This window comes from Parasteatoda tepidariorum, chromosome 2 (genome assembly GCF_043381705.1).
Source record: "Parasteatoda tepidariorum isolate YZ-2023 chromosome 2, CAS_Ptep_4.0, whole genome shotgun sequence".
NCBI lineage: Eukaryota > Metazoa > Arthropoda > Arachnida > Araneae > Theridiidae > Parasteatoda > Parasteatoda tepidariorum.
Window position 1 is genome coordinate 10,717,226 of NC_092205.1, and position 7,269 is coordinate 10,724,494.

At 25.9% G+C, this 7,269-nt stretch overlaps 1 protein-coding gene across 6 annotated transcripts in view; it reads left to right on the forward strand.

The window, feature by feature from the left end:
• Position 1: 1 nt before the first annotated feature.
• LOC107448208 (domino helicase) overlaps positions 2 to 7,269 on the forward strand; it is an 81,071-nt gene continuing 73,803 nt past the window's right edge. For 5 of the 6 annotated variants that reach the window (XM_043047444.2, XM_043047445.2, XM_043047446.2 and 2 more), the window contains exon 1: positions 2 to 139. The gene's annotated coding sequence lies outside the window, so the exon portion shown is untranslated. Of the gene's footprint in view, positions 140 to 164; positions 275 to 7,269 lie in introns of those variants that run through there. The other variant, XM_071177153.1, reaches the window with a different exon arrangement.

Sequence of the window (7,269 nt, forward strand, 5' to 3'; positions counted from 1 at the left end):
TCTCCCAGAAACTGAAATAATATACATTTTGGATACCATAATCACGAATTTCTACTCCTAAAGTTTTGAAATTTCATAATAGACAGTTCCGAGGGACAGATGGAATGTATAGCATCTCAGAAAAAGTGATTGAAATAGGGTAAGTTGTAGGCCTGAAATTCTATAACATGGCGGCTGCGCAGTCTTTGTTAAATTCATCTGCGTAAATCAGTCTATAGGCTAGCACGTGATGCTGATATGTGTTAGTGTCTGCAAGTGCCGGCATTTAACTTCAGTACTGTTTTAGATTTCGATTTTCTTGATGTATTCTAATAAAGCAAACATTTTTTATAAATAAGAATTTTTATTTTTAAATTTATACCAAATAAACCGAAAATAAATGAAAGAAAACATTATTACTCATTACTTACATCTGTCACTGTCATTCGAGTAGTAGCTACATACAAATGAAAAAAAAACATCGAGCGATCGTAAACAAAAAACTCAAAATCAACTTAACTTTGTTATTTTCTCTAATGTTTTTAATCAGTTACCTTTTTTTACGAAGTTATTTTTTACTTATAAAAATCACCGAGCGATTTTGCAGAACATAAGCTATCTTATACTTGTTACAAATGGAATGGATCATTTTAAACAAATAGATATATATTTTTTTAAGAAAAGCATCGAGTGTTTATTAAGGGTTAAGCTGTATTTGTAACTTTCTTTACTGAATTTTGATTTTTAATGTCAAAACTTAAATAAATTATAAAAGTATTTTTTAAATGCTATAAAAATTCCATTATACTTTTCTGAAATTTTGAAGTTTCTGTACAATTTCCAACATTTCTTAAAAAGTTTATTGATTTTTTTTTACGAATTCAAATAATTTTAGACCAGTAGTCGGCTACCGTGTTAAAATTTGTTTTCGATAATATTTTAATAAAATAATAAGTTTGCGAACTTTTTCGGATGACAAATTATTGAAAATGCTTTGTAAATCTTTTATCTGTCCCAAATTTTTATAATTTAAAGGCATAAACATAAGGACTTTAATTTAAGTTACATATAATTATTTAAAGTTCAATATCATTTGATTTTTGTATACATATTAAGATTAAATAATCGTAATACGCTTAGTATTTATCAATATTTTTCATTTCTATAGCTTTAAAAAAAATTGTATTAGTAAGGTATGGTATGGGATTTATCATTATAAGAAGATTCCTTATTTTAATGCCATTACAGATCAGTAAACTGTTCCATATTTGCTGTTTTAAGCCCTATATGCATTATTAAAGAAGTTTTCCACTTAAAAGATAGTGATATTTTATATATAGTTTGTTTTGATGATGATATTTTTATATATATTGGACAATTAATGTTGTGAATCTATATAATTAGTGCATAATTGGATAATTTTATGTATTATAGTTGTATATCTATTTGTTTCTACAGATCTGTCGAAATAATTTTGATTAGTTATTAGTGATTCCGCTACGCACTATGTAACACATCAGATATGACAAAAATTGTGATGGAGAGGCAAAAATTGAGTACATAATTCTCCAGTGTGGAAAAAAATAGTGCACCTGCAGATTTATGCAAGCAAAATTATCAACAAACTTTACATATTAAAATTTTTGTACCTTTGGACTGGAAGAAAAATTTGAACAATTCTGAGCATCATATTACTGCATTGCTTTTCTTTGATTCAGGTGTTGAATCAGTCCTAATTAAAATAAAACTAAATAATGTGTATGAATTATATTCGAAAGAACTAATTAATATACTTCTAAATGTATTATATAAATTTATTGTTTAAAGAAGGGATAGCAAGTTTCTTCCACAGTAGAGAAAATGATTGAAAGAAACACTTTAGAAGAAATAGATTTCTGTAGAAGAAACTTATAAAAAGAGATATAAACTACTAATTTAATCTTATTAAATGGCATTTAATTGCAATCTAGTTCAAATAATAGAATTTCAAAGGTATTTAAATATATTTTTAAATAAGTAAAAATAAAAAAGCAACTATAAGGAAAAAGAATTTTGCAAATTAATTTAATTGTAAAATGTCTGTATTTTATGTAAATAAGTATAGTGAAACCTGATTTAATAATTATAAAAACTGTTAACAGGTAATTAAATTTTATTTTAATACTATTAAGTTAACAAATCACATACTAAAGATATACTCTACTAATATTTATCTTATATTAAATAAACAGCATACTTATTTTTTAAAGTAACACTTTTAAGAATGAATACTCAAGCCAACTCTTTGCTAATATGATATATAAAATTAAAAATTCTTTTTAAAACTGAAGTATGATAAAAAGTTAATTTAAAAAAACAGGAATGGAACCTTTTTAATTTCTTTTTTTTATTTCATTTTTTTTTAAGTCTGAACTATTCTTATTTTTATTTCTAAATAATTATGTTAGTTATTTTTAATTTTTTCCATTTCATCCATTTTGTTCAGTTACTTCCTTTTTTTTCATTTTCTTGCAGTGTTTTGGTAGAAAAAGGTTTCCTCCTTACGAAAGGCAAAGATTGCAAATTTCTTCTGTAGACAAAAATAAAACTGAAAGAAACTATTTTTAAGGAATGCAATATTAAATTAAAATTATAAGCAGTTTATTGTTGGAATCTAGTTTAATAAACTTATAGATTATGTAAAAACATGTGCTAGAAACAGGCTAATATATGTTATCATAAATACTGTATTTAGCTGTCATATGCAATTTTAAACGTAAATGTGCTTATTTTTATTTGTCCAAATGGTATTTCAAAATCATTAAATTTGACTCTTATAGCTAACTTTTTTGTTGTCAAATTTTAATAATAATTTTTATCATCTTTTTTCAACACAAATTTTTTAATTCTCAAACCTTACATTATCATTTAAATGAAAATATATAAAATCAAATCTATGTTATGAAAAGCGTGAGGTTGGTACCAACGGAGATTAGATGTACTAAACTTACAAATATTATATGTTATCGAACTCGCATTTAAGACTGTACAATTTAAATTGTTATGTTTATAGAATTTAAACTGTAGTTCTGCAGTTAAAAATATCAGTCTTCTAAGACTTTTTTCGAGCAATAATCGACAAAAGGCTCTAGCACTGTTATTGTTCTGCAAGATACTTTTAATAATAATGAACATATATGCTGCTAATTTTAAATAATCAAAAGCACTGTGTTAAAAAAAAAAAAACTTGATAATTTTTTTAAAAATCGAACTTGTAATAATTTTTTATTCTAATTTTATGGGTGATATTCTCACATTTTGTTGGGAGAGGGAAACATTCAAAGTATTTCCTTCTTTGCATTTTGTAAAAAATCACAACTGGGTTAGGTTTTTGCCGTCAAAAACTGGTTTTTGACATGTCAGTGGTAAAAACCGCGCTTTTATGGATAAAAACTGTCAAAAACCTACTGTTTTCTTTAATTTATGACATATAGCGGATAATATATTATTTTCACATAATTGCCTTTATAAATGAATGTTGTAAATGCAGAGCTCATTCTAGGCAGAAAAAAGGGCAGGGTGCAAACGTTTAAAAAAAGGGCATTATTATTCTAAAAAGGCAATAATTTCACGTTCTATTAAAAACACGAATTCTTTACACGTTCTATTAAAAAACATTGTCAATTAGTAACAGTTTTTTTTTCTTAACTAAAAGTAGCAAAGCCATCATTAATTACTTATTTTCATTAATAAATCAACATATATATTCAGTTAATGAGCTAATTAGCTTAGTAATTTATTTAAAATGCATGCATATATTAATAAAATAATAAATNCTTCTTAATTGTTAGAAATAAACAAACAAACAAAAAAGCTTGGAACTATTAATAAATTCGAGAACTAAAAAGAATTTAAAATTTGGCATTACTTAAATATTAGAAATAAGCTAAACAAAACTTGTAACTAGTACCCAACAATCTCTTAAGTCAAGAATTACTGCTATTTTGTCAAGTTAAAAACTTTTATTCAGTTGAAAAAGCACATTAAACAAAACTTAATTACAAACAAAATTACATGTTCAGTCGAGGTCGTATGATACGATAGCATACGATACGAAGCATACGATAGCAAGTGACTCATTTTGAGCATTTTTCATTGCAAAGTCGATTTCTAAGTTTAGTATGGATGAGTCCAAAATAAGAGAAGATTCAAAATTATTTTACCAAATACTTATGAAATATTTTACCAAATACTCAAAATTATTTGACCAAAACTATGGGTTTTTGACATGACGGTAAAAACCGTCATGTATCAAAAACTTGCCAACCCTGAATCACAATAAAAAAGTAATTAAATATTATAAAATCCGTATTAGTAATTGCCAAAAAACGATTGACGGCGAAACTATATTGGGATATTTAAAATCTAAGTGAAAATCTATAATAATACAGTCAGTAATATACAATCGAAACATTACATCGATTTGCAATTTACTAATTGCTTAAAAGTTATTATCTAGATGCATGATTCAAATATTGCATGTAAATATCTATGGAAAAGAAGTTTTTTTTTTTTTTTACTTATCAGAAGAAAAAACTTTCTGCAAGAGCTCTGTATTGTTCTGCGACANCCAGTATTATACCCTTGTCATGTCAAAAACCACTTTTTGACGTCAAAAACCCAACCCTGTTCTGCGACAAAGTTGCTGTGTCGCTGCAATTCTGCCACGGGGTCGATAACTTCCCCGCTTATAATAGTCATTTATTTTGTTAATAATTATTTTAAAATTAATAATAAAAGGAAAGTTTGATTAAAAATATATAAGTTTTTGTGTAAAACTTAATGAATTTCGATTATGAAACTAATTAATCTCAAACATAAGTGAAAAACTAATTAATTCACTTATTATTGTCAAAGTCTAAAAACAGGACAATTTAAGTCATTTTTACGAAATATTGTCCTAAAATTTAGGAATTAAATTTTTAACCAATATTTTTAAAAATTCTCTGATTGCTAATGCCAATGACTGAGAACTTTTGATTTTTTTTCTTTCTACAAAAAGTTTATAACAAAAATTTTTATTATGAAGCAATCCCATAATATTACCTTATTATGCAAAATTTTATGACTATGTATTTATCTACCGTTTTACAATTATTAAATGACATGAAATTCTACTTGCATTTTAAAAACTAAAATTCTAACACATTAATAAGCATTAATTTTTCACATTATTGCTAACTAATCTCTTTGTTGGAAAATTGTTTTATAGTTACTGAAAATTATAAAAAAATTTTAAAAATAATTATAGATGGTAATCGAGAAAAATCATTAAGTTAAAATTTAATCAGAATAGAATTCTAAAATTTTAAGAGAACAATTGTTAATTTTAATGTAATAATTGATTCATTTTTAAGGATTAAAAATTAACGTGATATTATTAAAAACTATTTTCTTTGAGAGGATGAGCAAAGTGAGTTAGAAAAGTAGTTCCCTGCTCTGAATATATATAATAAGAGTTATGAAAATATTGTGGTGGTTATGAACATAATAAAATATAATTTTCTTCTGAGTTTCACTACAACCTTTTTGAAATTCAAAAATACAAACAAAAAAACATCTGAAATGAGAAATGTTCATAAACCGCATCACACGAAATGCATGTAACTACAATGTAGTTAACAGAGACAAATGATTATGTCAGCGCTATAACAAAGAGGTTTTTTTTCTTTTTTTTTAAATAATTAGCAAAATACAGAACCTGTTAGTAGCAAAAAATAATTAATTTGAAAATCTTATTCATTTTAAACATTTCACCTAATGTATCATTTCGTTATGATTGACAGAATTTGACATTAAGTCACAACTAAAGAATAAATTACCTTCACAAATTTATCTCATCTTCTTGTGGATGGAGTTGATAGCTTGAGGATATTTACTTAAAAAAATACAAATAATATAATTCAAAATTGATTATTATAAGTTATATGGATTTTGAAATTCTTTAACAAATTGAATAATATAAAAGCAGTTAAGAATAATATAACCCCCCCCCCCTCCCAATTTCTTCATCTGCCTTAGATTAAATAGGTTTTATCTGTGAAATCCCAATCCTGGTTTTGACCTTACTACTGTTTTGAACTGTCCAAAATGAACCTTGCAGAGACGAGTTTTAAGTGAGTTATTGTAAGCCAGCGGGAGCACTAAACGTAATTGTTTTCCCATATATGCCGGTATATTATAATATTTTAATTACATATCTATTTTATCTTCTCAATCAGTTTTTTTTTTTGTCGCTATGGAAGATAGTATTTATGATCACGATCACATTGTGTCTTAACAGTGACATAAAAAGACTAGTGGCTTCCTACCTAGAAAAAATGAGTTCCCACTTGATTTCTATTACAGACCCTTTTATCAGGGCTAAAGAGAATAGAAGAGCTGGTTCACTCCTTTGAAGAAACTCTCGCCGCGTCAATCCTCCAATTTTCTCTAGTGATGTAACTTTGGCGCAAAGCTCGCAGTTTTACTTCAAGAATGGAGTGTTCGACCTTGCTAGCTCTAACTAATATTGGAGCATTTTTTTTTGTGACATATTCTAAGACATTTGTTATTTTCTATAATGACTTTCCTCAGTTTTTGCAGTGAATTAACAAAAGTTTAAAACTATTATCGAAATGCGCGATTGCAGCTTGCAAAAATTCTGAATAAAAAACAAAAGGAAAAACGTGTTCCCTAAAGTAAATGAACAACTATGTAAATAATGGATTCCGAAATGACACAGTTAATATAAAACAGCAATACGTTTATTCTATTGTTAAGAACTTTTATAAAAATTCATTATCTAAATAAAAACCGCCTCGTTACTTCAAAAAGAAAGGCAGGCGAAAAAATTTAAAAATAGATAAAGTCAAAGAAAATTAAAATGTAAATAAAAAGAATAAATAAAATATATAGTATATAGTGGAAATTCTCCTAATTTCATAGCATATTTTTAATGTAGTTATTCTAAACAGGGTTGGCAGGTTTTTGACATGTGACAGTTTTCGACAGTTTAAACCATGGTTTAAACCGTCACGTCAAAAACAACCTCACTGTCAAAAACCTATATTCATATGTGAAATTTAATTAATACATAAAATTTATATATTTTTTATAAAGGATAGTGTTTCTAAATATGTTCTAGAAAAAATAAATTTAAAATTTTGAAGAAACACTTATATTTTGAATAGTAACCAAAATCTTGTACTTTTGAAAGCTCACATCTTTTGTAATATTATGTATTCATTTTCATGTGTTATTGAAAATCTG